The sequence below is a fragment of the Salvelinus sp. IW2-2015 genome, linkage group LG31 (assembly GCF_002910315.2).
Source record: "Salvelinus sp. IW2-2015 linkage group LG31, ASM291031v2, whole genome shotgun sequence".
In the NCBI taxonomy this organism is placed as follows: Eukaryota; Metazoa; Chordata; class Actinopteri; order Salmoniformes; family Salmonidae; genus Salvelinus; species Salvelinus sp. IW2-2015.
Window position 1 is genome coordinate 29,197,619 of NC_036870.1, and position 17,158 is coordinate 29,214,776.

Sequence of the window (17,158 nt, forward strand, 5' to 3'; positions counted from 1 at the left end):
AGGAAGCCCCCACGACCTCTCTGATTTCAGAGGGATTGATTAAGATCAAGCCCCCCACACCTCTCTGATTCAGAGGGATTGATTAAGACAGCCCCCCGTACTCTCTGATCAAGGGATTGATTAAGACAGCCCCCCAACCTCTCGATTCAGAGGGATGATTAGACAGCCCCCCGTGACCTCTCTGATTCAAGAGGGATTGATTAAGACAGCCCCCCGTACTCTCTGATTCAGAGGGATTGATTAGACAGCCCCCCGTACTCTTCTGATTCAGAAGGGATTGATTAAGACAGGCCCCCCGTACCTTCTCTTGATTCAGAGGGATTGATAATGACAGCCCCCCGTACCTCTCTGATTCAGAGGGATTGATTAAGACATGCCCCGCTACATCTCTGATTCAGAAGGGATTGATTAAGGACAGACCCGTAACCCTCTCTGATTCAGAGGGATTGATTAGATACAGCCCCCCCGTACCTCTGTTAGTGTGACACCCGCTTCGATTCAGAGGGATTTGATAACAGCCCCCGCGCGTCGGTTGTCGGACCATCTCTGATATCAGAGGGATTGATTAAGACAGCCCCCACACTCTCTGATTCAGAGGGATGATTAAGACGCCCCCCACCTCTCTGATTCAGAGGGATTATAAAGGAAGCCCCCCCTATCAGGTATAGGCACCCCTCTTGATTCAAAGGGATTGATTAAGACAGCCCCCCGTACATCTGATTCAGAGGGATGATTAAGACAGCCCCCTTAACTCTCTGATCAGAGGGATTGATTAATGACAGCCCCCCCCAACACTCTCTGATTCAAGGTATTGATTAAGACAGCCCCCGTACCTCCTTGATTTCAGAGGATTGATTAAGACTAGCCCCCACACCTCTTGATTCAGAGGAATGATTTAAGGCAAGCCCCCCGTACATTCTCTGATTAGAGGATTGATTAAGTACAGCCCCACACTCTCTGATTCAGAGGGATTGATTCAATGGCAGCCCCCCGTAACCTCTCTGATTCAGAGGGATTGGAATTTAAGGCATCTATCCCCCACACCTCTCTGATCAGAGGGATGTGAAATTAAGACAGCCCCCCACCTCTCGATCAGAGAGGGTTGGTTAATGTGGAAGACATTCAAGTTGAATGCATTCAGTTGTACAACTACTAGGTATCCTTTCCCTAATAGGGAAACAGTAACAGGGTAACTATACCAAACCATGAGCAAAGACCTTTGATAGACAACAAACAAACACGATACCACACGCTCTATACACACGTCCTCTCCTCTATACACACCCTCTCCTCTATGACACACCTTCTATCAACCCTTTCTTATCTCACTCTCCCTCTCTAATTCTCCCTCTATATACCACTGCTCGACAATAGTGGCTATGTAAATGGTCTTGTGTTGAACAGGCAGGTAAATGATAACATAATCTTTGCAGGGAAACGAGTCACACAGCCCATCGGGTCTAAGTAACGGCCCGGTCGGCAAAGGTTAACGCCCGGGTCGGTCTAAAGTTAACCGTGATCAAATAACGCGGTCGTCTAAAGTTAACGGCCGGTGCGGTCTAAAGTTAAACGGCCCGGCGGTTCGAAAGTTAACGGCCCGGTCTGTCTAAAGGATTAACGCGCGGCGGTTCTAAAGTAACGGCCCGGTCGGTCTAAAGTTACGGCCCGGTCTGTCTAAAAGTTAACGGCCCGGTCTGGTCTTAAAGTTAACGGCCCGGTCTGTTCTAAAGTTAACGCCCCGGTCGTCTAAAGTTAACGGCCAGGTCGGTCTTAAAGTTAACGCCCGGCTCGGTCGGTCGACGGACAGACGGGACAGGCGACAGACAGACAGACGACAGAGACCACGGATCAGGACAGGTAGACGACGACAAGCGGTCTCACAATGACTCTATGGACTTATCAACAACAGACAGACAGCACAGCCACCGTGCTCTTCTACACCTGCATGCTTGCTGTTTGGGATTTTAGGCTGGGTTCTTGTACAGCATTTTGTGACATCAGCTGATGTAAGAAGGGCTATATAAATACATTTGATTGATTGAGATTGGATTGCAGGTTCATCACATTCTAAGGCCCAAAGGACCAGGGATAGGTAAGCGCATAAATCCATCCACAAAAGGGCTGCGTCTCAAATGGGCCTATTAGCGGCTCTAGTCTAAAGGTAGTGATTCTCTCTCTTAATCAATCCCTCTGAATCAGAGAGGTACGGGGGGCTGTCTTAATCAATCCCTCTGAATCAGAGAGGTACGGGGGGCTGCCTTAATCAACATCCACGTCTTCGGCTCTCGGGGAACAGTGGGTTAACTGCYCAACGCTTTAACCACTAGGCTACCTGCCGCTATAGGTGTCTGTCTGTCTGTCTGCCTGCCTGCCTGCCTGMCTGCCTGCCTGYCTGTCAGGTGCTATCATGAACGTGGCTGGTCTTGCTCCATTTGAAGCTCTTGGGTACAGTGTGAACTGCGTATTGTCTCTAGCCCATAGTAACGTAAAACGTTATGTCCACAATTCACAGGGAGAGAAAGGAAACACAAGGTAGGAGGGATTCCCTCCACACTTCCTTACAATCGCCTCTCCTCTAGCCAAGCCCTGGGTCGCATTCATTAGGCACCAAACAGAAGAAAACGGGATAAAACAGGGATGGACTACCTGAACCTGTCCAATAAGAAACACAGTTTTTTGCATTCCTTTGAGATACGTTTTGCTACGGTGTGCCCTAGTGAACACAACCCTGGTAGTTAGTTCCACAGCATCATACTTCCCAGTCAGTCCAGTCCAGTGGTAGGCTGGCTGATAGACTGACTGGCCGGGGGCCAACCACAACAGGCTGCCCATGGCAGGAGGAAGGAGGTGGAGCTGCTGGCTCTGATAAAGAGAGTTTATTGAAACAGTACAGGACTTTCACACACACTGCTGCGGATATGACTGGGGAGCTGGTGGTTCATCATGGTTGTGGTGTGATTGGATGCACATGGGCTCTGAGGCATACACATGGGAGATGAGCATTTTCCTGAGAGGTAAATTAGACAATCACGTTACTGGTGGATGAGGATGATTGAACTTGGATAATACATTTAGTAATAGATACAGATAATGGATAATACATTTAGTAATAGATACGTGCTTCTACACCTGCATTGCTTGCTGTTTGGGGTTTTAGGCGTTTCTGTACAGCACTTTGATATATCAGCTGATGTAAGAAGGGCTATATAAATAAATTTGATTTGATTTGATACGGATAATGGATAATACTTTTGGTAATAAATATGGATAATACATTAAGTAATAGATACGAATAATGGATAATACATTTGGTAATAGATATGAATAATGGATAATACATATAGTAATAGATACAGATAATGGATAATACATTTGGTAATAGTTACGAATAATGGATAATACTTTTGGTAATAGATTTGAATAATGGATAATACTTTTGGTAATAGATACGGATAATGGATAACACATTTGGTAATGGATAATACATTTGGTAATAGATCCGAATTATGGATAATACTGTCTGTGTTATGACTGTATGATAAGCTGTTGTGTGTTCCCTGCAGTACAATCCTGGAGGAGGAGAAGGCCCAGCAGGAGGAGAGACTAAGGATGGAGATGAGACGTCAGGTCACTGTGTCCTGGGACTCAGGGGGCTCAGACGAGGCCCCCCCTAAAGTAAGAACCCTAATCCTACCCCCCTAAAGTAAGAACCCCACCCCCCCTAAAGTAAGTTTAAAAAATACTCTCCTGCTACCAAAAGTCACTTGTATCAAAGTGGCATGTTTTTATGGAGTCTCGTCGGCGGGCATTGAAATCAAGGCTGGTCTGGACACCACCCAAAAAATATTTTAAAAAGACATACGGACAGGACCAAAACAAGACGTTGGCGTAGGGCCCCTTAGTGGGAAGTGGCCATCAACAAATAAAGACCTGGAGGAGGGTCTGGGGGGGGTTTCATTCCAAATGCTCACTCAGACAACTTATTCAGTACTTTGAGAGTCACTTATAGGAATTGCTTAATGTAAGCAGCTGTTGATATTCACCYCTTCTCTTTAAAGGGACAATCCATATGTTTGCATAAATACAAATAGCCATGTCTATGAAGTAATAGCCAGGGCCCGGTTCTCAGATGGCGATGGAACTTAAGCTTATGAGTGTTCTACAGCTGCACCATCGAGAGCATCCTGACCGGTTGCATCACCTGATATGGCAGGTGATGCAACGCCTGGTATGGCAACTGCTYGGCATCTGACCGTAAGGCGCTAGGGAGGGTAGKACATACGGCCCAGTACATCACTGGGGCCAAGCTTCCTGCCATCCAGGACCTATATAATAGGCGGCGTCACAGGAAAGCCCATAAAATTGTCAGAGACTCCAGTCACCCMAGTYATAGACTGTTYTCTCTGCTACCGCACGGCAAGCRGTACTGGAGCGCCAAGTCTAGGACCAAAAGGCTCCTTAACAGCTTCTACCCCCARGMCATAAGACTGCTGAACAATTAATCAAATGGCCACCGGACTATGCTACTCGCTGTTTATTATCTATGCATAGTCACTTCACCYCTACCTACAGTTGAAGTCGGAAGTTTACATACACTTAGGTTGGAGTCATTAAAACTCRTTTTTCAACCACTCCACAAATTTCTTGTTAACAAACTATAGTTTTGGCAAGTCGGTTAGGACATCTACTTTGTGCATGACACAATTAATTTTTCCAACAATTGTTTACAGACAGATTATTTCACTTATAATTCACTGTATCACAATTCTAGTGGGTCAGAAGTTTACATACACTAAGTTGACTGTGCCTTTAAACAGCTTGGAAAATTCCAGAAAATTATGTCATGGCTTTAGAAGCTTCTGATAGCTAATTGACATCATTTGAGTCAATTGGAGGTGTACCTGTGGATGTATTTCAAGGCATACCTTCAAACTCAGTGCCTCTTTGCTTGACCTCATGGGAAATCAAAAGAAATCAGCCAAGACCTCAGAAAAAAATTGGAGACTCTAAAAGTCTGGTTCATCCTTGGGAACAATTTCCAAACACCTGAAGGTACCACGTTCATCTGTACAAACAATAGTACGCAAGTATAAACACCATGGGACCACGCAGCTGTCATACCGCTCAGGAAGGAGACGCGTTCTATCTCCTAGAGATGAACGTACTTTGGTGCGAAAAGTGCAAATCAATCACAGAACAACAGCAAAGGACCTTGTAAAGATGCTAGAGGAAACAGGTACAAAAGTATCTATATCCACAGTAAAACGAGTCCTATATCGACATAACCTGAAAGGCCGCTCAGCAAGGATGAAGCCACCGCTCCAAAACCACCATAAAAAATCCAGACTAGGGTTTGCAACTGCACATGGGGACAAATATCATACTTTTTGGAGAGATGTCCTCTAGTCTGATGAAACCAAAATAGAACTGTTTGGCCATAAGGACCATCGCTATGTTTGGAGGAAAAAGGGGGGGGGCTTGCAATCCGAAGAACACCATCCCAACCATGAGCACGGGGGTGGCAGCATCATGTTTTGGGGGTGCTTTGCTGCAGGAGGAACTGGTGCACTTCACAAAATAGATGACATCATGAGGATTGAAAATTATGTGGATATATTGAAGCAACATCTCAAGACATCAGTCAGGAAGTTAAAACTTGGTTGCAAAGGGGTCTTCCAAATGGACAATGACCCCAAGCATACTTCCCAAGTTGTGGCTTAAGGACAGCAAAGTCAAGGTATTGGAGTGACCATCACAAAGCCCTGACCTCAATCTCATAGACAACTTGTGGGCAGAACTGAAAAAGCTTGTGCGAGCAAGGAGGCTTACAAACCTGACTCAGTTACACTAGCTCTGTCAGGAGGAATGGGCCAAAATTCACCCAACTTAGTGTGGGAAGCTTGTGGAAGGCTACCTGAAACGTTTGACCCTAGTTAAACAATTTAAAGGCAATGCTTCCAAATACTAGTAGAAAGAGGAGGAAGGGAAGCGCTACTAAGGTACACAATAGTACATTTTGGTAGACAGAAGGTGCTCTTTGGTAAAAGGGGTAAATTGGTCATCAAAAAGAAAGGAGGACCAAGGCACTCTTCATATAATTAATTAAAATGCCTTTATTAGTATGGCATGTTCAATAGAAACAGACGCGTTTCGGCTGCATGGCCTTCGTCAGGGAGTACTAATTGAGTGTATGTAAACTTCTCACTGGGAAGCTCAAATAAATCATTCTCTCTACTATTATTCTGACATTTCACATTCTTAAAATAAAGTGGTGATCCTAACTGGCCTAARACAGAGATTTTTTACTAGGATTAAATGTCAGTTTAATTTGACAGGTAATGAACTGTCCATTGATCAGCACAGCAATTGATAAAACAGGACCATGTTTGCAGAACGGCCTGCCAGCCAAAGACCATGTGTAACCGTTGCCAGCCCAGGACGTCCACATCCAGCTTCTTCACCTGTGGGATCGTCTGAGGGGGAGGGGGGTGCTGGGGTGTATTTCTGTCTGTAATGAAGCCCTTTTGTGGGCAAAACTTATTCTGATTGGCTGGGCCTGGCTCCCCAGTGGCCACCCATTTTTGTGCCCCTGCTCAGTCATGTGCAATTTAAAGATTAGGGCATAATTAATTTATTTCAATTGACATATTTCCTTCTATGAACTGTAACTCAGTAAAATCTTTGAAATTGTTGCATGTTGCATCTATAATTTTGTTCGGTATACAATAGACCAACATTGCTATTGTAGTAGGTGAATGCTGTATGCTGGAAAACCTTGGTAGAGCCTGGGTGGAGTAGGCATTGTGGTGCTCATGTGAATGTCCTTGCTTTTTCAGCTTCAAACCAATGCATACTCACATAAAACTTTAGTTTTTTGTTTTTAATAGTTTAGTTACTAGTTTGTGGGATTCAACGTCTGTGTTTTTTATGTGTAATGATTGTATATTCTCCATAAATAGTTTCCTCATCTAAGAATAATAAAGCTTTCTTATCTGATTTTATCTCTGGATATGGGCTACAGCGCCATCCTATGGTTGGAATGTAGATACATGTCAAGCATGCCATTGTGTACAAGATTTCTACAAAGGATAGCTTGGTGCTTTGCATCTAAAAGTCGATTAAGACTGGGGTTACAGTGTAAACATATTTCTGAGGTGTCCTAGTGGTTAGAGCATTGGCCCAGTAACCGAAAGGTTGCTGGATCAAATCCCCGAGCTGACAAGGTAAAAATCTGTCATTCTGCCCCTGACAAAGGCAGTTAACCCACTGTTCCCCGGCCGTGGATGTTGATTAAGGCAGCCCCCACACCTCTCTGATTCAGAGGGGTTGGCTTAAAAGCAGAAGACACATTTCAGTTGAAGGCAATGTTGTACAACTGACTAGGTATCCCCCTTAGATATTTTAGGTAGCTAGATACAATGACTCTCATTCCCTGTCCAATAGATGGGGATCACAACCTGTAGAAAGTCTATCTATCCCATGTGTACTTCAGTATGCTTACTGCATGATCTGTCACTCCCTCTCTGAGCAGCCTAGCAGACCTGGTTACCCCAGCCCTCGGTCTAGTGAAGGATTCTACCCCAGCCCTCAGCATGCTGGACAGCTCAACCATTACCAGGTACTATACTATACTATACTACTGTACTATACTACTGTACTATACTATACTACTATACTACGGTAGTATACTACTGTACTATACTATAACATACTATGCTACTGTACTATAATATACTATACATTACTATACTAACTTACTTACTAACACACTTTTAACACAGAGAATGAGTGCCGATAGACATGGCAGCTCTGCTTCTAGCTCCTAAGCAACTTTGCAGTATTTTGTCTTTTTGTGTGTTATTTCTTACATTACTAGAATGTTTTTTGTGTCATTACATACATCCGGAAATAACTTTTGGATATCATAATGGCGGTAACTCACCAGCATTACGACCTTCCCGAATTGGATCCTTTGTTCGTACCCCCCAGGGCAATTGAACTCATCCCAGAGGTTGCTCCAAGATGCCGACGTAGGTGAAGAGGTATTCTGAGTGGACTYCCAGTCCGCCTCAGGAGGTGTGCACACCATCCACCGCTTACGAGTATATTACTTGCTCATGTTCAGTCTCTGGATAATAAAGTAGACGAGCTCAGGGCGAGGACCTCCTTCCAGAGAGACATCAGGGGCTGTAACATACTCTGTTTCACGGAATCATGGCTCTCTCTCGTGATATACTGCCCCCGTCCATACAGCCAGCTGGGTTCTCAGTACATCGCGCAGACAGGAATAAAGAACTCTCCGGGAAGAAGAAAGGCTGTGGTGTATGTTTCATGATTAACTACTCATGGTGTGATTGTGATAACATACAGAAACTCAGGTTCTTTTGTTTGCACGACCTAGAATACCTCACAATCAAATGCAGACCGTATTACCTCCCAAGAGAATTCTCTTCGGTTATAGTCACGGCCGTGTATATTCCCCCTCAAGCCGATACCACGACGGCCCTCAAGGAACTACACTGGACTTTGTGCAAACTGGAAACTACATATCCTGAGGCCGCATTTATTGTAGCTGGGGATTTTAACAAAGCAAATTTGAGGAAAACACTACCGAAGTTCTATCAACACRTTGACTGTAGTACTCGTGCTGGAAAAACGCTGGACCACTGTTACCCCCCCTTCCGGGATGCCGACAATAAAATACCAAATTCCAAATATGATTGAATACAAACAGTGTAGTTATTCCCTCCGTAAGGTAATCAAACAGACAAAAATGTCAGTGCAGAGACAAAGTAGAGTTGCAATTCAACGGCTCAGACACGAGACGTATGTGGCAGGGTCTTCAGACAATCGCAGATTACAAAGAGAAAACCAGAGTCTTGCTCCYGGACAAGCTAAACACCTTCTTCGCCCACTTTGAGGATAACACAGTTCCACCGACGTGGCTCGCTCCCAAGGACTGTGGGCTCTCGTTCTCCGTGGCTGACGTGCGTAAGACATTTAAGCGTGTTAACCCTCGAAAGGCTGACGGCCCGGACGGCATCCCTAGCTGCGTCCTCAGAGCATGCGTAAGACCAGCTGGCGGGAGTGTTTACGGACATATTCAATCTCTCCCTATCCCAGTCTACTGTCCCCACATGCTTCAAGATGTCCACCATTGTTCCTGTACCCAAGAAGCTAAGGTAACAACTAAATGACTATCGCCCCGTAGCACTCAATTCTGTCATCATGAAGTGCTTTGAGAGACTCCTCGGGGTCCTGGGTCTGAACCCCGCCCTGTGCAACTGGGCCCTGGACTTCCTGACGGGCCGCCCCCAGGTGGTGAAGTTCGGAAACAACACCTCCACTTCGCTGATCCTCAACAMAGGGTCCCCACAAGGGTGCGTGCTCAGCCCCCTCCTGTACTTCCTGTTCACCCATGACTCACACCTCCAACTCAATCATCAAGTTTGCAGACGACACAACAGTAGTAGTCTTGATTACCAACAATGACAAAACAGCCTACAGGGAGGAGGTGAGGGCCCTGGCGGAGTGGTGCCAGGAAAATAACCTCAACGTCAACAAAACGAAGAAGCTAATCGTGGACTTCAGGAAACAGCAGAGAGAGCACGCCCCTATCCACATCGACAGGACCGCAGTGGAGAAGGTGGAAATCTTCAAGTTCCTCTGCGTACACATCATTGACAATCTGAAATGGTCCACCCACACAGACACCCACACAGACAGCTTTGTGAAATGGTCCAACCATAGGAGGCTGAAGAAATTCGTCTTGGCCCCTAAGACCCTCACAAACTTTTACAGATGCACAATTGAGAGCATCCTGTCGGGCTGTATCACCGCCTGGTACGGAAACTGCACCGCCTGCAACCGCAGGGTTCTCCATAGGGTGGTGTGGTCTGCCCAACGCATCACCGGGGGCACACTGCCTACCCTCCAGGACACCTACAGCACCCGATGTCACAGGAAGTCTGTATTCTATTTGACTGTATTTTAGTCAATGCCACTCGGACATTGCAGGTCCTAATATTTATATATTTCTTAATTCCATTCTTTTACTTTTAGATTTGTGTATTGTTGTGAATTGTTAGATTCTACTGCACTGTTGGAGCTAGGAACACAAGCATATCGAATACACCCGCAATAACATCTGCTGAATATGTGTATGTGACCAATAAAATGTGATTTTGATTTACTGTGTATTACCCATAGAATTAGAATGGGGTTCCACGTCTCTTCTATTGATTCTATATCTGTGGTATTACTGTTTATTACTTTATACCGTTACCATTAGATATCTGAACCATTTCCATTGATAATAAGGTACTGACAATACTGGTTTAGTAAATGTACTTAAATGGAGCTGTCTTCGTGAATATTTTTCTAGCTACTTGGCAGTGGTTTGGTTCTTACTAGCTAGTGGTAGACAGACAGTGGACAGTGTTACATGGACAGACAGTGGACAGAGTTACATGGACAGACAGTGGACAGTGTTACATGGACAGACAGTGGACAGTGTTACATGGACAGACAGTGACAGTGTTACATGGACCAGACATTGGACAGTGTTACATGGACAGACAGATGTAAACTGGACAACAGTGACAGTTTACAATGGACAGAACAGTGGACATGTTACATGGACAGACAGTGGACAGTGTTACATGGACAGACAGTGGACAGTGTTACATGGAGCAGACAGTGTGACAGTGTTTACATGGACACGACATGGACAGTGTACAGTGGACAGACAGGGACAGTGTTACATGACAGACATGGACCAAGTGTTACATGGACAGACATGGACATGTTACATGGACAGACAGTGGACAGTGTTACATGGACGACATGGAAGGTTACATGGACAAGACAGTGGACAGTGTAACATGGACAGACAGTGGACAGTGTTACAATGGACAGACAGTGGACAGTGTTACATGGACACAGACAGTGGACAGTGTTACATGGACAGACAGTGAGCAGTGGTTACATGACAGACAGTGACAGGTTACATGGACAGACAGTGGACAGTGTTACATGGACAGACAGTGACAGTGTTACATGACAGACAGTGGACTTACATGACAGACAGTGGACAGTGTTACATGGACAGACAGTGGACAGTGTTACATGGACAGACAGTGGACAGTGTTACAATGGACAGACAGTGGACAGTGTTACATGGACAGACCAGTGGACAGTGTTACATGGACAGACAGTGGACAGTGTTACATGGACAGACAGTGAACAGTGTTACAACATGGACAGACAGTGGACAGTGTTACATGGACAGACAGTGGACAGTGTTACATGGACAGACAGTGGACAGTGTTACATGGACAGACAGTGGACAGAGACTGAGAACGTGATCACCTTTATCATCTTGTGTAAAATGGTGAATTTACGGTGACGTGACTTGCTTGCCCTCTCTCTATCTTCCCATGGCAGCTGAGCTGAAATAGTGAATGCATTGAGAATGAGAAATGATCTCCCCAAACTAAGTTATTTTACAGCACCTCAGCTCCCCATAATACATTGCTGACAGCGGGAATTTCCTGTAACACTTTTTCAAACTGCTGGCATTGTTGACTTAAGGCAGATTCCATCTGCGGAAAAATCCACTCTCAGATTCTGTTGTTATCGCGCTCGACTACGTTATCGCCTTAAAAGGCGTTCTGTGTGCCGGTATGCATATTTATAGGTCATTGTCTTTTATTTTCAGGTCAGTTATTTTTAGGATGTTTATCAGCCAGTACTAATGTCACATGTCACATATAGGCCATGTCAGCCATGTCACATATAGGCCATGTCACATATAGGCCATGTCAGCCATGTCACATATAGGCTCAGATATACATTAAGTCCCAGAGGTCTTTGTGTCTGGAGGGTAAATAATGAGGTACTGCGTTATACTGAAAGCTAAGTGTTTCTCTGTCCCCTGAAATGCTAACTTGGGCCTATGTGTTATATGATGAACAGCCTTGCCTCACAGACAATACTTTTGTATCATCACAATCCTCTCTCCAAACAAAATGGGGTTTTCACCTGTCGTCTGTCCTACCATATCCAGGTTGGGTACCCTGGCCCCCACGGCATTCCCGCTATGCACAGTGGAGGGTACTCTCCCCAGGCCGGTGTTCTGGACCCTCAGGAGGCCTGGAACCACCACCGACCAGGAGACGTCCCCATGTGGTCCCCCAACATGGAGGTGAGAGAGAGCTCCACAAAAATATACATGTGTACTCTCCTTACTATGTGGTTTTGCCAATTGTATTCAGGTGAAATTGCTGAATTTCATCAGCTATTGTCTCAGCTTGGTACATCTCTAGCAATCACAGATGAGGCTTAATACTAATCCACTATCCTCTCTACCTCCCTCTCCCTCAATCCCCCTCTCCTTCCCTCCCCCTCTGCCTGTCTTTCCCTCTCCCAGGACGGAGGTGCGTTGGACATGCGTGGTCTGGGCCAGGCGCTGCCCCCCCACCTGATGGAGGAGAGGCTGATGCAGCAGCAGCAGCAGATGGAGGAGGACCAGCGCTGGTTGGAGCAGGAGGAGTGCTTCCTGGTAAAGCTTACCGTATGCTTCCCAGTCGAAACAGTTTGTGATGTTTTTATCCATTTTGGTCTTCGGCAGGTTTTTTTTGGGGCTGTTCGATCGCACAACATTTTTTATTGAGGCTTATTGGAGCTTGGTAGCTGAAGTTTACGCCCCTTCGTCAGTGATTGGTCAACAGTAGGGATTTGTCAAATTAAATGTTTGTTGTCATTCAACGACAGAAGACTAGTTTTCATGCACATTTTTTCACTTATGAAATACTGCACCAAACATTAGTTAGACGTAAAATTGCACAACTAAGTCCTCCTCTACAAAAATGTCAAAATTAAGGAGAGATTTCTTGAGTTGTGTATTTTGAGGAAGCGGTACTTGTCTCAAAAGAGACAAAAGGTAGCATTGCCGCTTTTTTCTAGTTTTTTAAACGACTGTATTTTAAGTATGCGAGCGAGCAGAGACGTTCACTCCGCCTAGCTATGTATGCAGACGCCTTAACAGACCCTTATTCACCACCTACTGACACACACGCGCACCGTCCTGAGAGAAAGGGAGAGAGAGATAGGTTGAGGACCAGCGCTGGCTGGAGCAGAAGGAGATCTTCCTGGTAACAGCCTCTTATCGACCTTATTCACCCAGTACCATCTGGCTACTTCATATTTTACCCCACACTGGCTCCCTCTCGCTATCATGCTAAAACACCAGCTAATACACTCTCAATCTCACCTTTGGTTATTTGGATCCCCAATTAGGATGTGTATTAGCAACAGCACCTTTCATCCTCTGTTTGTACCTCACTAACTCCTGCTGAATAGAAACATATGCTCTCTACCTCAGTCTACACCCTTGTTGTCAATCACCTGATCCTTGTGACTGAGAGACATACTCTCTCTACGTAAGATGTAATGTCAATTTAATGTTTTTTAACCTTTAATTTATCAGGTAGTTATACAGAGACCAAGGTGTCTTTTACAGATGAGCCCTGAATTACAGAAATTACATAAAATACACACATCAATATAAATGCAAAATGCAAACAGGAAGAAAAACACGGTCATAAAAAACAAACACATTCATCAGTAATAAGGTCCTCAATCAGCCTTCTGAGTTGACCTAGAGACACCAGATACTACATATCGCAACATTCATCAGTATAAGGTCCTCAATCAGCCTTCTGAGTTGACTAGAGACACCAGAACATCATTCACATTGTAAAATGCGATATCAGCCTTACTGATTGACTAGAGACCCCAGAACATCACACTTCATCAGTAATAAGTCCTCAATCAGCCTTCTGAGTTGACCTAGAGACACCAGAACATCACATTCATCAGTAATAAGATCCTCAATCAGCTTTGAATTGACCTAGAGAACCAGAACATCACATTCATCAGTAATAAGTCCTCAATCAGCCTCTGAATGACCTAGAAGACACCAGAACATCACATTCATCAGTAATAAGTCCTCAAATCAGCCTTCTGAATTGGACTATGACACGCCAGAACATCACATTCATCAGTAAAAAGATCCTCAATCACCTTCTGATTGACCTAGGACACCAGAACAATCACATTCATCAGTAATAAGCCCAATCAGCCTTCTGAAATTGACCTAGTGACACCAGAACACTACATTCATCATGTAATAAGATCCTCAAGTCAGCCTTCCTGATTTGACCTAAATGGACACCGAGAACATCACATTCAATGCGCAGTAATAAGTCCTCAATCAGCCTCTGAGATTGACCTAAGAGACACCGAGAAGCATCACATTCATTCAGTAATAAGATCCTCAATCAGACCTTCTGAATTGACCTAGAGACACCAGAAATCACATTCATTCAGTAATAAGATCCTCAATCAGCCTTCTGAGACTTGACCTACCGTGTGACAACTCAGAACTTAACATCATCAGTAATAAAGATCCTCAATCAGGCCTTCGGAGTTGACCTAGTGACAACCAGAACCATCACATTCATCAGTAATAAGGTCTCCAATCATCAGCCTTCTGAATTGACCTAGTGACACAGAACATCACATTCATCAGTAATAAGATCCTCAATCAGCCTTCTGAGTGACCTAGTGACACCAGAACATACACATTCATCAGTAATAAAGGTCCTCAATAATCAGCCTTCTGAGTTGACCCTAGAGACACCAGAACATCACATTCTATCAGTAATAAGATTCCTCATCAGCCTTCTGAATTGACCTAGGACACAGAAAATCAACATTCATCAGATAATAAGATCCTCAATCAGCCTTCTGAGTTGACCTCAGTGACACCAGAACATCACATTCAATCAGTAATAAGCATCCTCAATCAGACCTCTGAGTTGACCTAGTGACACGCAGAACATCACATTCATCAGTAATAAGATCCTCAATCAGCTTTTCTGAGTTGACCTAGAGACACAGAACAATCCAGCATTCATCAGTAATAAGATCCTCAAATCAGCCTCTGAAGTTGACCTAAGACCCAGAACATCACATTTATGAACATTTAGAAGATCTTTCCAGAAATAAGGTACAAGAAACTAAAAATGGATTCACCTAATTCAGTAGAGACAAGGAATCTGAAAAGTTAGCAATCCCTGATACCGGGGGCTGGTAACTCATAAGTCTACAGTTTAGTAATGATGTTAGGTACGGTGGAAGTTTTTGTAAACATCAAATAGGGCCAAACAACTTTCTGGTAGAGAATGCAGTGATGAGCACTAAAACTGTCTCCCGTAATAAAGCTAATGATAAACTGCATCTAACAGCTTTAATGAAGTGTCAGCTGTGTTCATATAGATGATGTCGCCATAGTCTAGGACCGTCGACTGAATAATCTGCTTTCTATTTAGCAAGGGACGGGACCTTCTATAGAGGAAGACCATTTTTATACTCAGCTTCGTAACTTACTATTTATTACATTTTTTATGTTACCTTTATTTAACTAGGCAAATCAGTTAAGAACAAATTCTTATTTACAATGACGGACGACGTTGGGCCAATTGTGCACCGCCCTATGGGACTCCCAATCACGGCCGGATGTGATGCAGCCTGGATTCGAACCAGGGACTGCATTGATGCCCCTTGCACTGAGATGCAGTGCCTTAATCAATATGGAGCCCTAATCAATATGCTTTTTAAAAGACAGATATTAATCTATCCAGATGCTCAGATATTTGTGAGGAGGGACATGATCAATATGGACACCATCCAAAATTCATAATAAAATAAATCATCCGTTAATTTTGYACTCTAAAAAACAATATATACTTAGTTTTACCTGCAGTCAATACTAATTTCAAGTCAATAAGGTTTTTCTGTAATTCAATGAAGGCAGACTGTAGTTCAAATAGAGCCTGGTCAACCGTGGGGGCCATAGCATAGACAACAGTGTTGTCGGAATACAAGAATACAAGTGCAGGTTACAAGTCAATATTGTTAATGTTAACAGTAAAAGGTACAGAACCCAAAATGGACCCCTGCGGGACACCTTTCGTTGTGTCCAGAACCTGATTTTAAACCATCAGTAGATACACATTGAGTTCAATCTGTCAAGTAATTTTTAAAGCAGTTACATGCAGCCTGATCTAGGCCAATTTGAGGGGGGCAGGAGTACAATGATTCAGCAGGCAGGGGGGCAGAGAGCTGCAGCAGAAATGGATCAAGCATATCAGCCCCAGTTGATGTAAAAAAAAAAAAAATCCATCTTAAGCAAGGCAACTAGCACATTACAGATAGTMAATTGTTGAAATGAAAACAAAGATTCACTAGAAGTTGACGGGTTAACTGTCAAGTCAGCTAGAGGCGGGCAGAGGGAAGAGCAGTCGATTGACTGACCAGGGTCAATTAAACCACTGTTTCTCTCACATAAAAAGCCTGCCGAGATGATAAATGATTAAAAGCATCACTTATCCCATTCTTCTCATTTATGATGCCAGATTCAGACAGAACTTGCTTAGCAGGGAAGAAGAGGAATTTGTACACTTCCGTGCATTTACTGTTTTCAAAAATGAAGGATCACCAGCGGTCAAAGATAGAGCTTTAAAAGGATTTTTGATTTAGCTTTCTTAATCAAGATAGTACATCTGTTTGTCTGAAATATTGACCGTCTACTACAGAGTCAGTTTTCCTTGCTTTGACCCAGGCCTGAGTTGTCATCCGGATGACAGATAGATCTAACCTTTGGTTTTCTTTCAGAGCTATGCATTGTTTCAAAGGGTCGTGTTCATCTGGAGGAATAAATATTGAGGAGAAATGTTGTAGAGCCAACGCAGGGTCAGGAATACAGGAGACAGAGTAGAACATGGCATGTTAGAACCTTAACTTTGTTAAATGTCCCTTAATTAAACGAAAAGTCGCGTTTTTGCTGATTGGTATCTCTAATACATATTATGGGATAATGATCACTGAGATCATATGCAAATACCCCACTAGACAAATATTTATGGTGGTTATTAGTAAGAATTCACATTTAGCCTTGTGGATTTTGAGATCAATTGAGTATTATCCAGAGCAACTTACAGTTAGTGCATTCATCTTCAGATAGCTGGGTGGAGACAACCACTGATCACAGTTAGTGCATTCATCTTCAGATAGCTGGGTGGAGACAACCACT

At 44.0% G+C, this 17,158-nt stretch overlaps 1 pseudogene; it reads left to right on the plus strand.

Annotated features, from left to right (window-relative positions):
* LOC111955697 (focal adhesion kinase 1-like) overlaps positions 1-17,158 on the plus strand; it is a 143,949-nt pseudogene that overhangs the window by 107,228 nt on the left and 19,563 nt on the right.